Below are 22635 nucleotides of genomic sequence, written 5' to 3'. Positions count from 1 at the left end.
GCCAGAGACGGAGGCGGGCAACAGGAAAGAGACAAGACACGTGACAGGAATAAAGGACCCGGCCACACTCGACCGGTCCCACAATGGTTCAACACCCCCTCACATACCCATATGCCCTTCCCGGATCCACACGGACCGCTTGTACTCAGGAACACATTACGCCTACCTAGTCATTCGTTCAATTGTATTTATTGAGTGCTTACTGTCTACAAAGTACCGTATTAAGCGCTTGGAGAGTACAGTGTAAAATCCACAGACACGTTCTCGGCCCACAACGAGCTCACGGTCCGGGGTGGGAGGGACAGATATTAATATCAATCAATAAATGAATAGAAAAACCCATAAAAACTCACAAAAACACAAATGCAGCTAATTGACACAGTCAGAATCAAGCAGAAGCAGTCGGGGAGGTACAAGCCGCAGGCCGAGGTAGCCGAAGCCACCGCCTATTTCCGAGATCCCTCTCCGCGGCCGCCCAACGTGGAGCTCAGGGGCAGCCACAGAGGGGGTGGGCGGAGGTGGGGCCTCTGGGGAGCTTGAGGAAAGGGCAGCTGAGCCTGTCTGCCATTTGGACTAACCCCCTCCCCTTCCCGCCACTCGCAGGTGTCACCGTGACTCTGCTCTGCCCTGGGCTTCCGCCAGCTCCCGCCAAACCCCTGGGGCCGCCATGGCAGTGCGAGGGACTTTTTGCTGGAGGGTGGCTGGTGGATCAATCATTCAATCAATGGCATTTATGGAGTGCTTACTGTGTGCAGACCACTCTAATAAGCAGGGACAAAATCCAAGTGTGTCAGCTGGGGGTAGATGGATGGACTGTCCTGCGGGAACGGGACTTGTAGGGATTGGGGAAGTGAGATCAGTCAGGGCACCGCCCCATCCCACCTCGACTACTGCATCAGTCTCCTCGCTGACCTCCCCGCCCCCGTCCCTTCCCTCTCCAGTCCATGCTTCAATCTGCTCCATGGATCATTTTTCTGAAAAAAATTCAATTCCTGATTCCCCTCTCCTCAGAAACCTCCTGTTGTTGCCCAAGAACCTCCACATCAAGCAGCTACTCCTTGCCATTGGCTTTTTTATTATTAGTGGTAGTAATAATAATAATAATTATGATAACAATATTTGTTAAGCACTTACTATACATCAAGTACTGTATTAAGCACTGGGGTAGATATATGATCATTAGGTCCCACATGGGGCTCGCATTATAAGTAGGAGGAAGAACATGTATTTCACCTCCATTTTATAGATGAGGGAACTTAGAGGTAAAGTAACTTGTCCAAGTTCGCACAGCACGCAAGTAGCATGTGAGGGATTAGAACCCAGATCCTCTGACTACCCGGGCCTGGGATCTTTCCACTAGGCCATGTTGCTTCTCCATTAAAGCTTTAATGCATTTAATCAGCTCACCTCCTCCAATTACCTCATCAATCTCCTACTACAACCCAGCCTGTACACTTCATTCCCCGAATGCCAATCTACTCAGTGTATCTTGATCTTGTCTACTTTGCCACCAACCCTTTGCCCACCTCCTCCCTCTGGCCTGGAACTCCCTTCCATTTCACATCCAACAGACCACCGCTCTGCCCACCTTCAAAGCCTTATTAAAACCGCAACTCCTCCGAGGGGGCTTCCCTGAACAATCCCTCATTTTCCCACTCTATTAGCCCTCCCGTCTGCATTGCCTTTGAATTTGGATGTACCCCTTCAGCATTTTGATATTCACCTCAATCACCCCCCCGCCCCCCAGCACCATGTACACTTCCGTACACTTGGCCACTTCCCTTAGCTGTAATTCATTTTAACGTCCATCTCCCCCACTAGAATGAAAGCTCTTTGAGGGCAGGGATCATGTCTACCCACTGTATTGCATCTTACTCTCCCGAGCGCTTCCTTCATACGGTCCTCTGCCCAGGGTCAGCACTCAATAAACACCACTGATTGATTAATTGATTGATTGGCTGGGGTAGAAGGGGTGGGAGATGGATAATGCAAGAGGGAAAGCAAGGGGACTGGATCTTTCTGCTCCCAACCAGCTTGGCCCTAACAGTTGATATTCAGCTCCCCTAAGGCGCCATTTTCTCAAAAATAAAATAAAATAGTGGATGTATGAAGAGCAGGGGCGTCTCACAGCCAGCGTTTGTCCTCTGTGTGGTTTCACGGCACAGTGGATAGAGTATGGGCCTGGGAGTCAGCGGGTCATGGGTTCTAATCCTGACTGCCACGTGTCTGCTATATGACCTTGGACAAGTCATTTCTCAGGGGCCTCAGTTACCTCATCTGTAAAATGGGGATTGAGACTATGAGCCCAACATGGGTCGGGGACTGTGTCCAACCCGATTTGCTCGTATCCACCCCAGTGCTTAGCACAGTGCCTGGCACATAGTAAGTGCTTAACAAATTCTATTATTATTATCTGGCCCATAGGCCCTTTCCAGCCTGACTGGGAGGGAGCTGGTGCCATTGGGTGTCATGCCTAATACCTCCAGCACTCTCTGGCAGGCTGAGAAAGGTAGGAGCCCCCTTGGGAGGAAGTGGAGACCCTTCTTAAGTCTGCCTTCCGCCCTCTCCCCCTGCTCTTCACTGTTGTCTCGAAGGCACTAGCGAAACAGAGTAGGTAGCCCTAGCATGGAAGTAATAGCATGCTCCTGAGAGAGCCCTCTTAAATTATGCTGGAGATCATCTATTGATAATAATAATAATGTGGTATTTGTTAAGTCTTTATGATGTTCATTCATTCATTCATCCAATAGTATTTATTGAGCGCTTACTATGTGCAGAGCACTGTACTAAGCACTTGGAATGTACAAATCGGTAACAGGGACGGTCCCTGCCCTTTGACGGGCTTACAGTCTAATCGGGGGAGACGGGCAGACAAGAACGATGGCAATAAATAGAATCGAGGGGAAGAACATCTCATTAAAACAATAGCAAATAAATAGAATCAAGGCGATGTACATCTCATTAACAAAATAACTAGGGTAATGAAGATATATACAGTTGAGCGGACGAGTACAGTGCTGAGGGGATGGGACGGGAGAGGGGGAGGAGCAGAGGGAAAGGGGGGAGAAGAGGGTTTAGCTGCGGAGAGGTGAAGGGGGGGTAGAGGGAGCAGAGGGAAAAAGGGGGGACCTCAATCAGGGAAGGCCTCTTGGAGGAGGTGAGTTTTAAGTAGGGTTTCGAAGAGGGGAAGAGAATCAGTTTGGCGGAGGTGAGTGCCAACCACTGTATTAAACACCGGGGTAGATGAAAGATAATCAGGACCCAGATGGGACTCACAGTCTAAGCAGGAGGGAGAACAAGGATTGAATCCCCATTTTGCAGATGAGAGAACTGAGGCACAAAGAAGTGAAGTGACTTGCCCAAAGTCTTACAGCAGACAAGTGGTAGAGGTGAGATTAGAATGCAGATCCTCCGACTCCCAGGCCTGTGCTCTTTCCACAGATGCTAGCGCTCTGAGCTCATGGGAGAAACAATCTGTCCACCGTAGTTCTGGGGAGAAGCCCAGTCAGAGTAGGGGGGTCTTACTGTCGGTGGACGAGCTCCACCTGGATGAACCCCGCCAGCCATTTCTGCTGGGAATGATCTCTCCTGCCACAACTGGACAGAACTCAGAGCTTGGGCCTGGGAGTCAGGAGGTCATGGGTTCTAAACCCAGCTCCGCCACTTGCCTGCTGTGCAGCCTTGGACAAGTCGCTTCACTTCACTGTGTCTCAGTTCCCTCATCTGTAAAATGGGGATTAAGACTGTGAGCCCCAAGAGGGACAGCCCCCGGGTCCAACCTGATTCTCTCGTATCTACCCCACCTGGAACATAGTAAGCACCTAACAAATACCATACCTATTATGATTATTTACTTAATCATTGACTCCGTTGGGATCTGTGTCACCCAGATAACTGTTGAGATCACCCACCCGGGAGCCTCCACCCCGATCCGTGGGGAGCTCTGCCTCCTCTTCTGCCTCCTCCGATCTCTCCAGATGCAGTCGCTGCTGCCTCTTCCCCTCCAACCCACAAAAGCTTTGCAGGAAGCTTTGACAACTGTCACCTCCACCTCAGCAGGATGCATTTGTGTGTGTATTTGCGTGTGCATGCATTACTCACTTGCCCAACTTTAGCAACAGTGTCAGGGTTATTGCAGAGTCGGGGAGAGAAGATTCAATCGCCATGACAACCCCAACGCAGCTGTCTCTAGAAGATCATATTTTTTTCACTTTGTTTAGTGATGTGGGGTGAGTGGAACACTCGTTTGAAGGATTCTAAGGACAAAAATAACAAAACAAAAACAAAATTAAAAGAAAGCCATTGAGGATAGGAAATGTGCTTTTTCTGGATCAGAGGCACCACTCTAAACTGGACTAATCCAACCTGGGTAGAGATGGCCCGGGACTCTTGACACCTAGACCTTCCCAACCTTAGGAAAGGTTTGATCTCCGTCTAACATGTCAATCATCTGATTGTAGAAGCATTTTTTGCTAGCCTGAGTAGTATAGTTGTTAGGGCAAGCAATTTCAGAGGACGAATGAGACATCGTCCCTTCCATCAAGGAGCTTTCGGTCTACTGGGGTTAGATAAGAACGTTCACATCCTTATATTCCGCTGCCTCCCCTCTCTGTAAAGTATTTTCATGTCTATCTTCCCAAATAGATTGTAAGCTCCTTGAGAGCAGGGATCGTGTCCACCAGCTCTATTGCATTGTACTCCCCCAACGCTTAGTTCAGTGCTCTCCGCACAATGAATGCTCTGTAAATACCACTGACCGATAGATGCACCTTCAGATCCAACACAAGTGCAAAGGAAAAAAATAAGCTTAATACAAAGGAGCGCAATTGACAGAAACATGGAAACACAGCATTTCGAGAGATATCCAGTCATCTAAGGGGATACTGGAATGACAGGATCAGGTGGGGTTAATCTGAGGTGGCTGCACAAAAAAGGGTATTTCAAAGAGGATTTTGAAGGCAGGGAGGGACGTGATTAGGCCAGAGTCTGACTGAAAGATAACGGGCTCTGATAGAAATCAGTCCAGAGAGGTCCCATTTCCTGAAAAGAGAGGGAGCCCAGAACCACAGAGTGGGACCTCCAAGCAGCAGAGAGTCTCACCCTTTGGGGATTTCCTGGGTTCATACCTCCCCACTCACTCAAGATCTACACTGCGGATGGACTTGGGACTCCCAATCCATCCCCAGACCATAGCCTGAGTCATACAATCCTCTGGCCATCCTAATGTTTAAGCCAAATTTCAAGATGGCTCTAATGCCTTCAACACCCCCCTACCAATTAGTTAGTTGGGGATCTACGGTCACAGAGTAGTGGGAGGTGAACTCTCTTGGGAAATAGGTTTTGATACTCAATAATTTTCTCCTGGAGACTTCTTCCCCTGGTGCCCCAATCCCTGCCATTGACTGGGAGTTATGTAGGGCAAGTCTTCTTTCCCTTCTTCCTCTTCCTAGACACCCCTCCCTGCTCACTTTCCATCCATGGCCCCATCCAAGCTGCTGTAGATATTTCCCTGCCCACTTTCCATCCATGGCCCCATCCCCGTCTCCTTTAGATATTTCTTCACCCCTTATTTCCATGGAGTCCTTGGCTCCTTCATCCCAAAGGATGAGCCATTAAATGAGTCCTCTCCCCTCCTGAGGCTAGGAAGAGGTGGGAGTATGCTGGGCAGAGCTTGGGTGAGAGACACCCAGGTCCAAAGTCTTTTGAATCCAGGACCCTGATTCGATAGGTCATAAAGGAGCTTAGTAAACTGGATCCGCTTCTGCTTGCTCAGCCCAGATGGTTCGGTGCTGGGAAGACCAGTTTATAGACCCTAACACGAGGCTCCCGCTGGCATCTAAGGACTTTGTTTTTCAGCAAGTCATTCACTGCCAGCAGGAGGGTGAACGCTGCCAGTTTTAATTACCAAGACATTATTTACAAATCTGTTTCAGAGTTCATCTCCAGAAGAAAGATGCTCCACCTTCCGCCTCCCTCCCCCAAGACCTTCCTGTGTCCTTAAATGAGACGAAACTGCTCCAGGAGGAGAAATCTCCTCCGGGGGTGAATCCCCAGAAGGCCCGGGCCTGAACTCTGGAAAAGAAAGAAGGCTTTCAGGGAGGCAGATACCCAGGAAAGAGAGAGAGGCCTTCCAGGTAACGAGGGCCTCCCTGAAAGAGAGGGAAAATGCCCTGAAAACTATACTGGGGGGAGCAGTCTAGTGAGGGGGTGTACAATAGAAAAGCTTGGAAAAATAGCAAACTGGGTAGAATGTTTTAAAAGTCAATAGCATTTGGCAAAATGAAAAAAAGCAAAGCATGTGCCAGCTATTGGTCTGATGACTTCTTTACTGTTAGCCCTTGTAGCTATGGGTGTCCATATAACGCATTTGTGTCTAAATGGTCCGCTCTCAGAGGTGGGGAACAGATCTATCCTTTGCCTCAAGAGATATATCTGAGCAGCCAGTTCAGTGCCATGCCCGCAATGGGCTCTGAGCAGTTGTTACTTTGAGAGCAAAGAGAAGAGGGAAAAGGTGAAACCCTTTAGGGGAATGATGAGGGAGACCTTAGCAAGGCTGGAGACCTGGGAATTCTCCCGTCTCAGAATTCGGGCTGCCAGAGCTTCCCAAGTAGATGGGTGATCGTCCTCTAGCATCTTGCTTTGTCCCCAGTTTTCCCTGGTAGGAGGGAATGTGGCACTCTGCCCTTTATGGGAACTTTCCTGGTCAGGTAAAGGCTAACTGCAGTCAGTTTACTGAGTTCACAAGCTGAGATCTGGTAATCCTCAAAGCACAGTTCCTCCGTTGTCAACTGCTGCTAATTCTCCAACATCTGCCGACAAGGAGCCAACGGGAGACTGGATAATGGAAGGAAATCCACAGACAATCCACATACCTTAATGTCAACAACGATGACGTTCTCCTCCCCGTCTAAACTTTTTTCAGAGCTGCAAGATGCAAGATGACCTGACTAGAACTTCATCTCCCTCTTCTTCTGACAACTTCAGAGGAAGGCACAAATAAACCAGGAAATGGCCAATGAGAGAAGGAGAGGGGCCAGAATCACGGAGGCCTGGGAAAACCACAGATGGTGAGTAATGAGCTCTTGGAGGTCATGCTATATGAAACTCAGGGCAGGGCGTCTTGTGGGAGAAGTGGCTGCGAGTCTCGGAGGCACAAGGAACCCTTAGGAGAGCCACGTTTCACGAGTTGAGGTGAGGGAGGAGCCGGATGTTATTCAAGGAAGGAAATGTCTCCCTGGTGCCAAGAAGAGGAAGAACGAGCGTCCAGCAGGTCAAGAGCATTCGGCCTTGAGAGTAGAGCGGGATGAGGGACCAAGATTCAAATCCTCTCTCTGCCTAGGTGCTAGAGAAAGCCTGGTGTCAATGAGTTGGCTGAGGGCAAGTGGATGAGGCTGTTTAGAAGCCACTGTTGGCCTTCTGTGTCCAGCAGTGGGCCAAAGGCAGAGCTCGGCAGAGGGGAGAGGGGGAAGGATGTACAGCCTTAGATGAGGAGAGCCCTGCAGATTAGCTACTTGAGTGTCACAGCCCACCTCAGTCTGCCCCTCGGGTTTTGCCAAATGTCTCTGTCAGGGTACTGCCAGCAGGCTGGCGTATTTGGGGCTGCAACAAAAATTCTACTGGCTTCCATATGCACAGAGACCAAAAAAAGCAAGGGGAAAAAAAGCCAACACACTGATCCATGAGGAAGGATGGGCTGGAATGCTAATGCGCAGGAGAACTAGAGCTTCTTTGAACGAGGTTGATAACAGCCCAGAGAAGAAAAGGCTGAAGGGGGGAACTTACCTGTCTACAGGCACAGTCTGTGATGGGAAAGTGATGGGGAAATGTCTGAGAGATGGTGAGCAGCTGTTCTCCAGGTCCCCTGAGAATAGGAGAAGAGTCCCTGGGCTTGACTCGAAGCAGGGGAAAGTTAGACACGAGGAAGAACTTTCTGGCTAGATTGAAGACTGTGAGCCCTACGTGGGACAACCTGATTACCTTGTATCTACCCCAGTGCTTAGAACAGTGCTTGGCACATAGCAAGTGCTTAACAAATACCAACGTTATTATTATTATTATTATTATTTAGAGACATTGACCCCGGTGATCGAGGGAGGGCGTGGAGGTTTTTGTCTGGGAGTTTTTAAGCTCTGGATAAACTGCCATTTTTCTGGAATGGTCTGAATTAAGTCTTTCCCCCAGAGGGAGGGGAGAGTATTAGATGACCTTTTAAAATTACTTCCTGTGGCAAGCTTTACAATTCCCATAGTCCTGGCAAAGGAGTGGCAAAGGCCTCTCCCTCATCATCCATGCAGCCCGGAGTGGATCCCGCAGTGCCACCCTCATCTCCTCTGGCAGTCTTGACTTAGCCCCAAACTGTCACAGAGCTGAACAGAGCCCTTCACGGTTATCTGTCCACCTAATTTTGTCGGCTAGTTTTCGGTGCCACCAACAGAGTAGTGTAACAAAAGCACCCTGAGGAATTTTCGTCATACTTCTCTGCCACGTTTATTATTTGATTTGACCTCACAACAGCTCTGTCAGGTAAGTAGGACGAGAGATTACTATTCTTGTTTCACTTGTGAGAGAACTGAGGCCCGGAGACCTTCTGAATTTCTCACTGTGTGGCAACAGTAGGACTGGGATTTGGTCCCAGATCCCCTGATCCCCCTCCAGAGGATCTAATCCCTAGAAGATGCCACTTCAGAGGAGAAACCATCTTCCAGTTCTATTCTCTTGATGTTAGCAGCTGAAGTGGTGTAAAGGATAAAAACACCTACCTCCTGGTTCTTTGGGCAGGAACTGACCGGCACACTCAGGGAGCCATTTTGGAAAAGCATGTTGGCAGTGTGTGGGAGGAGACACTGGCACATGAATATCTAATTAGGAAACGGGTGGGAAATTTTAAAACAGCAGCAACAGTTGGCTCTTGAAAACCAAGAAATGATGGGAGAGAGCCAAGAAACCCCTAGGCAGGACAGACGGTGAGCATTTCTCTTTTTGCCCACAGTTGGACTTCCCACATAATTAGCCATCCAATCTCCCACCTAACACTTAGTTGATGCACTAGTCCCATGACACTAATTATGATTTATTCGAAAGCTCTCTCAGGGTAATATTTTCTCTTCTATTCCCCTCTGTATATCTAATCACCTTGGGCTAAGTTCGTCGAAGGAAAAAATCACTTTGACGGTACCTCCTTCTTCTTCCCAAAACACTCAATTTACATTTGATAGGAATGTATTTATTCTATGAGTTGAAATGACTCTCTTAGACAGCAGAGAGAAACTGCAACAAACAGAATAAAAGCATTAAGCTTAAACATACGAGTTTTCATTTCGAAGACTAGAAGATGGGACGTTTTAGGCTTAATTCACGTGATCTGTAATCCTCAGATAAAATCTGGCAGAGGTGGGAACATTCTTTATTGTTTCCCCATCTTTGGCATTTAAACAATATATCTATATATATTTATATTGCTGTGGATGGGTATAGATGCATCAGTGTTCATGGGGAACTATGGCTTGACACAACTTGCCATGTGGGGAATTAATGAAGAAAATCTTCCTGGAGGAGGTGGGGTTTAAGGAAGGTCTTGAAGATGGGGAGAGCTGTTATCTGGGATATTTGAAGGGGGTGGAATTTTCAGGCAAGGGGAATAGAGCGTGTAGGAAGGCAGAGGTGGGAGAGTTAAGAGAGAGATACAGTTAGAAGGTGGGCTTGAGAGGAGTGAACAGTGGGAGCTAGGGAGTAGCAGGTGAAGAGAGAAGATGAGAAGGAGAAATTTGGTGGAAGGGTTTGAAGCCAGTAGGAAGGGTTTTCTGCTTAATGTAGAGGGAAATGAACAGCTGCTGGAAGTTTCGGAGGAGTGGAAAGAAAGAAGCCAAGCACCGTTTTGGGAAGACAATCCCAGCAACAGCAGATAGGGTAGATTGAACTGGGGAGGGATTGGGAGACCTGTGAGGAGGCCGATCCGGAAGTCGTATCAGGATATGATGAGAACATGATCAGAGTGGTAGCTGCCTGAGTGGAGAGGAAGGGGTGGATCTAGGAAATGACGTGGGGGAAGAACCAGCAGGATTTAGCCACTGATTGATTGTGAGAACTCAAAGAGAGTGAGGAAATATGGATGACACCAAAGTTGTGGGTTTGGGGGACAGGAAAGATGGTCAGGTGGTCAACAGAGATGGGAAAGTCAAAAAGAGAAGTGAGTTTAAAAGGGAAGATGAGGAGTTTGGTCTTAGACACGGTTGAGTTTAATAGGCCAGCAGGAAGAGATTAACTCTAAAGAAAGGGATCAGAACATCTTCACAACCTATTAAGAAGTGGGAGGGGGAGAAGGAGCCCTAACATCTCCCTTCCCCTGATGGAGAAAATATGGGTCTTTGAGGTACAGCCATGAAAAGAAGCGCTGGTGCATGGGCCAGGGACTTCAGAGAAAGCAAGGTAGGCCTAATGTATGTAAACTAAGCAGTGAGAGTAAAACTGCATATCCACAGACTCTCCCCGAAAATAATAATACTTATTAAACATTTACTATGTGCCGAGCACTGGGGTAGATACGAGATAATTGGATTGGAGGTGGACTCTGTCCCACCCAAGATTCACTGTCTAAGTGGGAGGGAGTGCAGAGATCTTATCCTCATTTTACCTTCAGTCAATTGTACTTATCGAGCACCTACTCTCTACAGACCAATATTCTAAGCGCTTGGGAAGGTATAATTCAACAGAGTTGGTAGACACGATCCCGGCCCACAGAGGGAGCTTACAGTCTACGGAGAGAGATGGTTGAGGAAACTGAGTTCCACAGCAGAAAATGACTAACCCAAGGTCACCCAGCAGGCAAGTGGTGGACCTGGAGCTAGTAACCAGATCTTCCGACTCCCAGTCCCGTGCTCTGACCGATAGGCTACACAGTCTCCCTGCCCTCCCTGTGACCTTTTTGGCCATCCGGGTGGGTGGGGAAAGGTGGGAATAGTTAGGAGGGCAGGGAAGAAGCATTGAGAACTGTGGGCAAGTCCAGGGCAGAGTCTCCAAAGGAGATAGAATGTGTGCGGGCTGATGAGTTCTGAAAACTATTTGCAAGGTTGTGCTGCCGGGGTTGGCGTTTCGTGTTTGGTAATTTGTAGGTGAAAATTGCGGCCACCTTGGGAGAGATTGGTTTTCGCACAGATGCATCTCGTGGCAGGTTTGTTTGCTGGCCGAGTCCCTTTCTCCTGCTCCTCCCACCTCGGGGACAGATGGTTAGGTGCTGCCCAGGCCACACAAGGCTGGCTGGGGCTTTTCTGCCACCTGGGAGGTTTTTGGGGGGGCTCTCAGGATCTCTCTCTCACACGTACTAAAGGGGGAGGCCTCTCTGATGTCCTTTTTCATGGTCCTTTATTCCCCTTTCATCTCAACCTGGCTGAGGGAGAAAGTTCCAAATACCCTTGGAGACAGCTCTGCCTGTGAAAGGGAGTCAAGGGAATTAAAATTCACATTAAAGGACTAATCTGACCTCCCCTCCATCAGCATTCTCTGTGATGGGGAATTTAGGTCTGACACTCCTGAGTCCTGGATTCTCCATCTGGGGACAATAGCACCAGCTTGGCGGATGCTCAGAGTGCCTTCAGAAGCTGCATTCAATTTGTCCCACGTCCCTTTGATGGATGAAAGTCTCTACAGAAATGCAAACGGTATCACTCTCTTCTCATCTCATCCACTTTCATAAAAAAACCCCTCTCATATAAACGTACATTCCTGTGCTCTGCATCTTGAACTAAGCTCCCTGATCAGGCCTAGATATAATTCTTTTTGTACACACAATCAACCAATCGCGGGCATTTATTAAGCGCTTACAGTGGACAGGATGCTGTGTTAAGTGCTTACCACTCTCGGGAGCCTGGAGACAGAATGGACTGGAAAAGAAATCAGTCTTTTGAATCCCAAAGAGACGTGGCACAAGGTATTTTCCTCTCCCAGCCTCATCACCGTTCCCTCACGCCCCCAAACTCCTGTATGATGGCGATGATGTTGAAATTGCTGTTAAGCAGAAACTCATTTTCAGTCACGGTGCCCCCAAATGTCGGAGGATGTGGCGGAAACAAAATCCACCCTCCAGAACGTGACTTAGAGAGGTCAGGGAGCTGGATTTTCAGGCAAAGACCTTGAGGAATGTGGGGAGGGTACCTTCTCTCCTCTTCGAGTGAGTTTCCCGAAGTTGAGCATGGGGGCAGGGACTGTGAGGTGACCCTCTCTGATCTCCAAACATGGAATGATAATGATAATAACTTGTACATTGGCAAGTTAAAGCTGAGTCCCCCGTCAAGCACTCTATCACCTCCCCCTAACCTCCCCACAGCCCCCACCACCACTACCTGCAGGCAATGGGAATTCTAATTGTCAGAACTTGTCACCAAACCAATAAGATGCCTAGTGCAAAGGCAGAGAATTTGCATTATTGAGCTCACAAGACTAAATCCTGCCCATAAAGGGAAAAGGCTGATTACTCAAGTGTGGACTAGGGAATCTCAAATGGAAATCCAAAATAACTGAGATTTGATTTTTTTGCTCCCCCTATGAATAGAAGACTGATATATGGAAACAACTGGGTTCCCACTTGTTCCAAGAAAACCCTCCTCACCCAGAAGAAAATGTGATTGTCTTCATAACAGGGGAGCCCCAGTTTCAGAGGGCCGAGCGAAACGTGGATAATAATAATAATAATAATAATAATAATAATAATGTTGGTATTTGTTAAGCGCTTACTATGTGCCGAGCACTGTTCTAAGCGCTGGGGTAGACATAGGGGAATCAGGTTGTCCCACGTGGGGCTCACAGTCTTAATCCCCATTTTACAGATGAGGGAACTGAGGCACAGAGAAGTTAAGTGACTTGCCCACAGTCACACAGCCAAGTGGCAGAGCTGGGATTCGAACTCATGATCCCTGACTCCAAAGCCCGTGCTCTTTCCACTGAGCCACGGAGAGTCTTGAGGAACTACTCAGGGATTGGCAAATGACAAGAATCTCTGGCTGTCAAATCCAACTGAGTCAGGCCGTGGGAACTGTCTGCCAAGCCACTGGTTGTTACGGCTCATCCCATTCTTTAAATAACACGTGAGGTGCCGTTCTCTGCACCCGAAAAGGTGCAGTAAATAACTACCGGCCCATTTTCTGGTGGGTCAGCCATGATTTCCATTTCCACATGGGCACCGTTCACCCTCCCTGCCACCTTACTTCTGTAAAGAAGCAGCATGGCTCAGTGGATAGAGCCCAGGTCTGGGAGTCAGAAGGACCAGGGTTCTAATCCCGGCTCCACCATTTGTCTGCTGTGTGACCCTGGGCAAGTCACTTAACTTCTTTGTGCCTCAGTTACCTCACCTGTGAAATGGGGATTAAGACCGTGAGCCCCCCGTGGGACTGGGATTGCGCCCAACCTGATTAGACCGTATCTCCCCCCAGCGCTTAGAAAAGTGCTTGCCACACGGTAAGTGCTTAACAAATACTATCATCACCCCCCTAGAAGCCCGAGAAGAATGGGATGGCCTGCCAGAGCAGAAGTCCTGCATTAACTAGCCACTACCCTTGCATCTGATCTACCCCAGACAAAGACACCAGGTCATTAGCAGGCATTTGCCAGACATCTCTCTGTCTTTATCTTCACCAGCTCCTGAGCTTCAAGTCCCACTCTTCTGGGTCTCACTTTCTTCCTGTCCATGGCTTAATAAAGTGGTACTTGTTAAGCGCTCACTATGTGCTGCCCCAGGGTAGATAGAAGATAATCAGGTTGGACGTAGTCCCCATCCCACATAGGGCTCACAGTCTTATTCTCCATTCTATTTATTCTTGATTCTATTTATTGCCATTGTTCTTGTCTGTCTCCCCCGATTAGACCGTAAGCCCGTCAAAGGGCAGGGACTGTCTCTATCTGTTACCGATTTGTACATTCCAAGCGCTTAGTACAGTGCTCTGCACATAGTAAGCGCTCAATAAATACTATTGAATGAATGAATTTTACAGATGAGGTGACTGAGGCACAGAGAAGTGAAGTGGCTTGCCCAAGTTCACACAGCAGACACGCGGCAGAGCCGGGATTAGAACCTCTGACTCCCAGGCCCGGGCCCTAGCTACTAGACCATGCTGTTCCCATCGTACTCTCCCAACTGCTTAGTAAAGAACTTGAATGGCTGGGGAATTGAAGTCCCCGTTCAGCTTCCCTCTGGATAATTCTATTCGCTGGCCCCTTGGAAGGGCAGTTTGCTTAACTGTCCTCTTACTTAAGTGTCCCCTTTTGAAATTACCTCTACTTCAGGAGGCTTGCCCCGATTAACCTCTCATTTCCCCATCCTCTATTTCCCCAATTACCACTTCAGCATGTCTGCATTTCCTAAGAATTCAAAACCCTTAACCCCAGTAGCACCTATATACATATCTTTATACTCTGCCGCTTCCTCTTACTGGAGTTTATTTTCACGTCAGGCTCCGTTGCTAGACTCCAAGCTCCTTGAGGGTTGTCTACCGATGCTATTATTGAACTCTCCCAAGACAATAGTAAGACTGTTCTGTCCACAGTAAGTTCTCAATCAATCCTTCTGACTGATTGATGATTTCCCGAAAGGGCTCCCTCTCCCAAAAGACCTTGGCTTAGTAGGCTGGAAGCTTCTTTCAAATTCTCAGGGTAGGAATTATGAAGGACTTAGCTCTGTGCCCCAGATATTCCTTCCCCCTCTCATGGCTTCCTCATTGTTGCCCTTCTCTCTCAGATCTAATCCTCCGTGAGGGTTCTAGTCCTTCCTTGGACCCGAGAAGAAGCATCTCACCCCTTCCTGTCCTATTTCCTCACCTTTCTCCCAGGGCTGGCCAATCTCTCTGCCGATGGGACTGTGTTGACCTTTCAACTCCACTCTGCCCTCCTTCTGCAGACTCTATAGGCATCTGTCACCTCATTACCCGAAAGGTTAAAAAGATGGGCAGGGCTCCAGATGAGTTTGTCCCGGGTTCTGGTGACAAAACCCAGAATTCTTCCTGCTGAGGAAGTCTGCTGTTCTGCAGGGAGACCCTGCTGGCTCCCCCCACCCCCCAACCCCTATCCTTCCCCACAGCACTGAAAAGAGCCTGCTCTCCCTGGCTTCTGAAGGGAGAGAACCAGAAATTTCACTTCCCCTTCCCAGCCTCCGCACAGGCACCCTCAAACCAAAGGAATCAGCTGTGCTCTTCTCTAAAGGGTTTAAGTTTCCTTTCATTCCCTCCTTTGTAGCTTTTCCCCGAGCAGAGATGAACTTTACATGGCCATTCGGGGTCAGCGCAAATGATGCCGCCTGAAGCCTCCACGGAAGGATCACGGAAGGGGAGGGAGGGGTGAGCTTCCCGAGAGGAAAAGTGGAAAGGGGGGATGAAAGGGTGATGGAGCAGGGTTCTGTGGGGAAATCCCCACCCAGACCTAGAAACGATCCCCGTGGAGATCACGGGAAAGGGTTAGGATCATTAATAGGGCCTCCAGACAACTTATGGGCTTGGGTCAGACCCGCTATGGATTTCAGAAAACACGTATCCCTCAGAGAAAAGTGAGTGAGATCCAGGTAGCCACAATTAGGCCCCATCCAGGGTACCCACCTCTGCCCTTCTTCTCCATTCCCCATTCCCGTTAACTCCTTGAGGGCAGGGATCATAGTCTTCTACAAACTAAAACTAAAACCTAAAACTCAACATGTCCAAAACTGAGCTCCTCATCTTCCCTCCCAAACCCTGTCCTCTCCCTGACTTCCCTATCACCGTGGATGGTACGACCATCCTTCCCGTCTCTCGGGCCCGCAACCTCGGTGTCATCTTTGACTCGGTTCTCTCGTTCACCCCACACATCCGATCCGTCACCAAAACCTGCCGGTCTCACCTTGATAATATAGCCAAGATCCGCCCTCTCCTCTCCACCCAAATGGCTACCTTACCGTTACAGGCTCTCGTGATATCCCGGCTGGATTATTGTGTCAGCCTTCTCTCTGATCTCCCTTCCTCCTCTCTCTCCCCGCTCCAGTCTATTCTTCGCTTCACTGCCTGGCTCACCTTCCCGCAGAAACGCTCTGGACATGTCACTCCCCTTCTTAAAAACCTGCAGTGGTTGCCTATCGACCTCCACACAAAACAAAATCTAGGCTTCAAGGCTCTCCATCACCTTGCCCCCTCCTACCTCCTCTCCCTTCTCTCTTTCTACTGCCCACCCTGCACGCTCCGCTCCCCTGCCGCCCACCTCCTCAACGTCCCCCATTCTCGCCTATCCCATCGACCCCGGGCCACGTCCTCCCGCGGTCCTGGAATGCCCTCCCTCCTCACCTCCGCCAAACTCATTCTCTTCCCCTCTTCAAAACCCTACTTACAGCTCATCTCCTCCAAGAGGCCTTCCCAGACTGAGCTCCCCCTTTTCCCTCTTCTCCTTCTGCTCCCCCTCTTCCCCCCCTTCACCTCCCCTCAGCTAAGCCCTCTTTCCCCCCCTTTCCCTCTGCTCCTCCCCCTCTCCCTTCCCCTCCCCTCAGCACTGTTCTCGTCCGCTCAACTGTATATATTTTCATTACCCTATTTATTTTGTTAATGAGATGTACATCACCTTGATTCTATTTATTCGCTATTGTTTTAACGAGATGTTCATCCCCTTGATTCTATTTATTGCTATTGTTTTTCTCTGTCTATCTCCCTGATTAGACTGTAAGCCCGTCAAAGGGCAGGGACTGTCTTTATCTGTTACCGATTTGTCCATTCCAAGCGCTTAGTACAGTGCTCTGCACATGGTAAGCACTCAATAAATATTATTGAATGAATGAATACAAACTATGGCACTGTCCCAAGCACTTTAATATAGTGCAGTGCAGTACCATCAATTGATTACTGAATGATCTTCAATTGCCCTTCACCCCTTTTCCCACGCCGTCTAGTTCCGAGAGTCCTGAGAGTGGTACACTTCTACTACTTCTGAGAGTCCTGCCTGAGGTATAATGACCCCACCCAATTCCCGCTCTTGGGGAGCGAGGAGGAAGCTGTCATGAAGCTCAGTGAGCACTCTCCCTCCCACCATGGTCTCGATTGCCCAGGGAGCCATTTCTGAGGCTCCCTCGGGCCCGGGGCCCTGCTGGAACTCGCTCTTCTTGGCAGGCCTCCAGTGCTCTGCTTGGGAGCTTCCAGCTCAGTTTTATTTGGTTTAATGTTGAACTGTTTTCTTTGGCCGGTTCTCTTTCCCGGCACTGTGGGCCGGTGTATAATTTTGCGGTCACGGTGCCAGCCCCGGACCTGACCATGAGGAAAGGTTCGGCCGCTAGTTCAAAAAGTCTCGTTTCAAAGGATGAAGTACTTGGAGGGGGAAGCTGGGGGAGCTAGGGAAAAAACTCTGCCATGTAGAAAGGTACTGCCAACCTCGGAACTTTGAGGGCCTCAAAGAGAGGACTGACAGGAAGGAGATGGAAAAACCTGTAAACTAGAGTGTTTTTTTCTGGGGAGTTTTTAATTGTTTTGGTTTTTTTTTAAGAGCAAAAAGTAGGGAACACTCAGCTGGCTCTCCTCTAAGTGGAGAAATTCAGCCGAACCCTTGTGGGAATCGCAGGGAGCTGATTTGTTCGGCCGTATTCCTTCGTAATCTGTGTGTTCTGAACATCTGTCACTACCCAGAGAGGCCAGGGCAGGGGAAGTGGAGCTCAGGACCGAAAAACAGCGTTGGAATCGGGGGAGAAAAGATAGAAAGTGCAGCAGAATGTGCCATGAAAAGCAGCGTGGCCTAGTGGAGAGAGCTCCGGCCTGAAGGCGGAAGTTGGTATTTGTTAAGCGCTTACTATGTGCAGAGCACCGTTCTAAGCGCTGGGGTAGTCACAGGGGAATCAGGTTGTCCCACGTGGGGCTCACAGTTAATCCCCATTTTACAGATGAGGGAACTGAGGCACGGAGAAGTGAAGTGACTCACCCACAGTCACACAGCTGACAAGTGGCAGAGCTGGGATTCGAACCCATGACCTCTGACTCCAAAGCTCGTGCTCTTTTCCACTGAGCCACGCTGCTTCTCCAAGTTCTGAGTAAAGAAAGAATGCCTGGGTAAAGAGCATCCACTGCAAATCCTCACTGCCTCTAAATCAGAGTGTCAGTAATAATGATTCATAATAATGATCATATTTGTTTATTAAAGAACCGTTCAATCCACATCTGCCCATTCCTCAGAAATCTCCAGTGATTGCTCACTCACCTCCACATCAAACAGAAACCCCTTATCATTGGCGCTAAAGCCATCAATCAGCTCGCCTCTCTCCTACCTTACCTCTCTGATCTACTTCAGCTCAGCCCGCTCACTTCGCTCCTCTAGCGCCAGCTTGCCCACTATGCCTCGATCTCGTCTTTCTCGCCACCGACCGCTTTCTCACATCCTTTCCCTAGCCTGGAACTCCCTCCCTCTCCACATAGGGCAGATCATTACTCTCCCCATACATCAGATCACCACTCTCCCACCTTTAAAGTCACATCTCCCTCAAGAGGTCTTTGCCAATTTATCCCTCTTTTTCCCATACCCTCTCCCTTCTGTGTCATCTATGCATTGGTATTTATGACCTTTGGGTATTTGATACACAGCCCACCTTCAGCCCCGTAGCACTTATGTACATATCTATAAATTATATCTTATAAATTATTGAATATGACCGGTAGATTGTTGAGTCGTGTGTGTTGCATTTAAGTGCTCATTACGGTGTCCTGCATACAGTAAGTGCTCAATAAATATGATCGATTGATTATTTGTATGTCTGTCTCCCTCTCTGGACTTATTGTGGTCAGGAAACCATCTCTGTTGTATTGTACTCTCCCAAGTGCTCGGCACACTATAAGCACTCAAATATCACTGATGATGATATTTATTAGGGATTTTGTATGTGTCAAGCCCTGTTCTAAGTACCTGTATAGATATAAGTTAATCGGATCACTCACAGTCCCAGTCCACATGGGACTTATAGTCTAAGTAGAACGGAGAACAAGTATTAAATCCCCATTTTACATTTGAGGAAACTGAGACCCAGAGAAATTAAGTGACTCGTCCAAGGTAAGACAGCAGGCAAGTGGCGGAGCTAGTATTAGAACCCAGGTCCTCTTACTCCCAGACCCGTGCTCTTTCCAAAGGCCCCGCTGCTTCCCTCCCCAGCCGTGGGCTTCCATGAATTATCAGTGGGCATTTCGGCCACCGCCAGGCTCTCAGAAAAAACGCGCTCGCTTATATACACGTACACCCCTCCGAAAGGAAAAAAAAAAATCACAGATCGATTCTAGGTTCTTCTCCTAAATTCATTAAGTCTCCCAGTGCGCTTGTGGGGGCTTGACGAAGGGCTTTTTGGCTGACAGAATGATTATAGGGCTCCAAGGGAATGAGCCACATGTGTATGGCTTCCCGGTATTTCAAACCGAACGATGGCACCGCAGCTACAACCAGCTGCAGCATTTGGGGGGCTGCAATGGGGCCCAAGAGAGGAGGCGGGAAGCCCGAGGTGTTGAGTGGCGGCTGTGAGTTAACAGAGGAGCGGGAGATGAAGAGGAGTGGGTCGAGCTCTTTCGTTGTCAGAGCTGTTTTAATAATAATAATAATAATAATAATAATAATGGCATTTGTCAAGTGTGTAGTATGGGCCAGGCACTGTAGAAAGCTCTAGGGTGGGTACAAGCAAATCAGGTCCCATGTGGTCTTCCCAGTTTGAATCCCCATTTTACAAATGAGGTAACTGAGGCCCAGAGAAGCCAAGTGACTTGCTCAAGATCACACAGCACACAGGTGACAGAGCCGAGATGGGAACCCATGACCTTCTGACTCCCAGGCCCGTGCTCTACCCACTGAGCCATGCTGCTTCTCTGCTTTTACCCTCAGCGAGTCTCCCTGGCAGCTTAAGGCACAGCTCTTCCCCTTGTAGCACCAGCTCTGGGCACCCACCCCCACCCTTCTTCCGGGGCCCCAGGGTGAAGGCTGCAATTTCAGCAGGTATGCCGGTGGCTGGCAAAGCAAAGATGTGGATGTGAACCGCTGGGCACGTGTCTGTGTGTGTCTCTGTGGGTGTGTTTGTGTGTGCATACACTTTTCTGTTGGGTTTTAAAGCACTAAGCCTGCAGTCCTGGAGGTCCGATTGATCATGCCTGAGTTGACGAAAATAATAATGATTGTGGTATTTGTTAAGCACTTACTCTGTGCCAGGCACTGTACTAAAAGCTGGGGTGGATACAAGCAAATGGGGTGGGACACCGTCCCTGTCACATGGGGCTCACAGTCTCCATCCCCGTTTTACAGATGAGGTGAACGAGAATCGAAGTGACTTCCCCAAGGTCACAGAGCAGACAAGAGATGGAGCCGGGATTAGAACCCGGGACCTTCTGACACCCAGGCCCCTGCTCTATCTACTACACCCTGCTATTTCTACTATGATGATTTCCATGGGCTCCCTCTGTGCCTCTCTTTCAAGGTGCTCCACAGCTGCTTGCCCTCCCCATAGCCTCCAGAGAAAGGGGCCCCAGAGAGGGAGTTCACTTGGAGTCCTAATTCAATGGGTCGGCAAAGACTCCACCCACTATTGATGGAGCCGGAAATAGCACACGGAGGAGAGAGTGCAGCACAGTGCTGGCCGAGGGCCCTTCCCTTCCCTTCCCATTTACACGGACGAGGGTTTCTGCATTGTTTGACTTGGCCGCTTTGCTTGGGAAACCTCGGGCTCCCTGGCTCTGAGCGCTCGTCTAATTCCTTCAATTCCTTTTCCTCTTTTTCCCTTAAGAGCGGGGTCCTTGGGGGTTCACTTCCTTTCTTGCACACCAGCTCGCCCCATCCAACCGGGAGAAAAAGCCGGAACGGGATTAACCAAAGCCTTTATCGGCCGTTGGTTCTGGGGTAGACACTGCACAAACAGTGCTGTCTGAACCCTGGATTTCTCTTTGATCAGACTGATTGTTTTTGGGACTCTGGAGAGAAGTCCAGGCTAGAAAACAATTTTTAAAGTAGGTCAAATGTGAGCCCCAGGTTTTACGATCATTTTCGGTGCCTGCAGTGCCGTAGCATCCCTGACAAGTACAGAGGACCAAAGGAGAAACAGAATCGGCCTTTCTCGGCCGGGAAAGGGAAATCAGGGAAGATCAGGGTCCCGAAGGGGAGCCATTAGGATGAGGGTCAGGAGAAGGTGGAGGGTGTGGTGCCGAGACTAGGGACTGGAACAAATGATGTGATGGGAGAGTGTGAGTTAAGCATCAAGGGTAAGTGGATCCTTGAAGAAAACAGGCTATAAGGCAGCCAGGGAGGGACAACATATCATAATAATAATTATAGTATTTGTCAAGTGCTTACCATGTGTCGAGCACTGTTCTAAGCACTGGGGTAGATACAAGCTAATCAGACTGAACGGAGTCCTTGAACCTCATGAGGTTCACGGTCTTAATCCCCATTTTACAGATGAGGTAACAGGTACAGAGACACAGAGTCACCCAGCAGACAAGTAGCGGAGCTGGGATTAGAATCCTGGTCCAATCAATTGCATTTATTGAGAGCTTACTGTACGAAGAGCACCGTACCAACTGCTTGAGAGAGTGCAATCTAGCAGAAATGGGAGACGCGGCAACTGCCCACAAGGAGCTTACAGCCTAGAGGGGGAAGTAAATTGGCCCCCTAAATTTAGTTTGATGCCATGATGACCTCTGGCTATTAGTATTAATATTACTTGTTGTGTGTGTGCATCTATCCTATCATTCATTTTCCAAACATCCCTTTAGGAGCATGGTAGGTATTATCATCCCCATTTTATATGGGGAAACTGAGGTTCCGTGAGGTTGACCAACTTCTTCGAAGTCACACAGGCAGGGGACTCCTTATTTATCCACTAGACTTCTATCTCTTAGAGGAGATGGGGAAGGGAGGAAGGAAAAAGTAAGGGGGTCTGTGAGCAAAATAGGATGCTTAACTGGATTCAGTTAATGACTCGTCAGGAAGCACCAGATTGTGAACACTTTGAAGGCAGGGAACATGTGTCTTGCTTCAGTTGTCCTCTCCCCAGTGCTTAGTACAGGACTTTGCAATTCATAGGTGCTCAGTCAATACCACTGATGGACTGATTGATTGGAAAGGATTGGGAGCAAAGTATAATAATAATAATACAATTGAGAACCAGCATGGCTCAGTGGAAAGAGCCTGGGCTTGGGAGTCAGAGGTCGTGAGTTTGAATCCCGGCCCTGCCGCTTGTCAGCTGTGTGACCGTGGGCAAGTCACTTCACTTCTCTGTGCCTCAGTTCCCTCACCTGTAAAATGGGGATTAAGACTGTGAGTCTCACGTGGGACAACCTGATTACCCTGTATCTACCCCAGCGCTTAGAACAGTGCTCCGCACATAGTAAGCGCTTAACAAATACCAACTACTATTATTATTAATATCCAGGTGTGCACACTCTCCGTTCCGTAGTGTCTAGAGACACCCTCCCGCAGCCGAGAAGGAGTGTCACTGTGAGTGGCCTCAGCGGGCTTAGGGACAGCTTCCTCCAGCCTAAGGGGGGGGTCTGCCGTTGTGTGCAGCCTCTGTGGGCCCCTTCTCCTCAACTCTGTGTGCCTTGTGCCCACGTTTCTCAGAAGACACTTGGGGCCGCTCACATCCAACTTTACTTGCCAACGTCGGGCCTGGTCCCAGTGACCCACAGAGTGTCCCCTGAT

The 22635-nt window shown here is 49.0% G+C and overlaps 1 protein-coding gene across 2 annotated transcripts in view; it reads right to left on the bottom strand.

Moving 5' to 3' along the window:
- Positions 1-22635, bottom strand: part of LOC100081081 (ATP-sensitive inward rectifier potassium channel 12) — a 104982-nt gene that overhangs the window by 64226 nt on the left and 18121 nt on the right. For both annotated transcript variants that reach the window (XR_003756243.1, XM_029056404.1), the window contains exon 2: positions 4102-4256. The gene's annotated coding sequence lies outside the window, so the exon portion shown is untranslated. The remainder of the gene's footprint in view (positions 1-4101; positions 4257-22635) is intronic.

Source organism: Ornithorhynchus anatinus, chromosome 2 (genome assembly GCF_004115215.2).
Source record: "Ornithorhynchus anatinus isolate Pmale09 chromosome 2, mOrnAna1.pri.v4, whole genome shotgun sequence".
NCBI lineage: Eukaryota > Metazoa > Chordata > Mammalia > Monotremata > Ornithorhynchidae > Ornithorhynchus > Ornithorhynchus anatinus.
The sequence above is the reverse complement of the archived record's forward strand: the minus strand, read 5'-3'. Positions and strand labels throughout refer to the sequence as shown.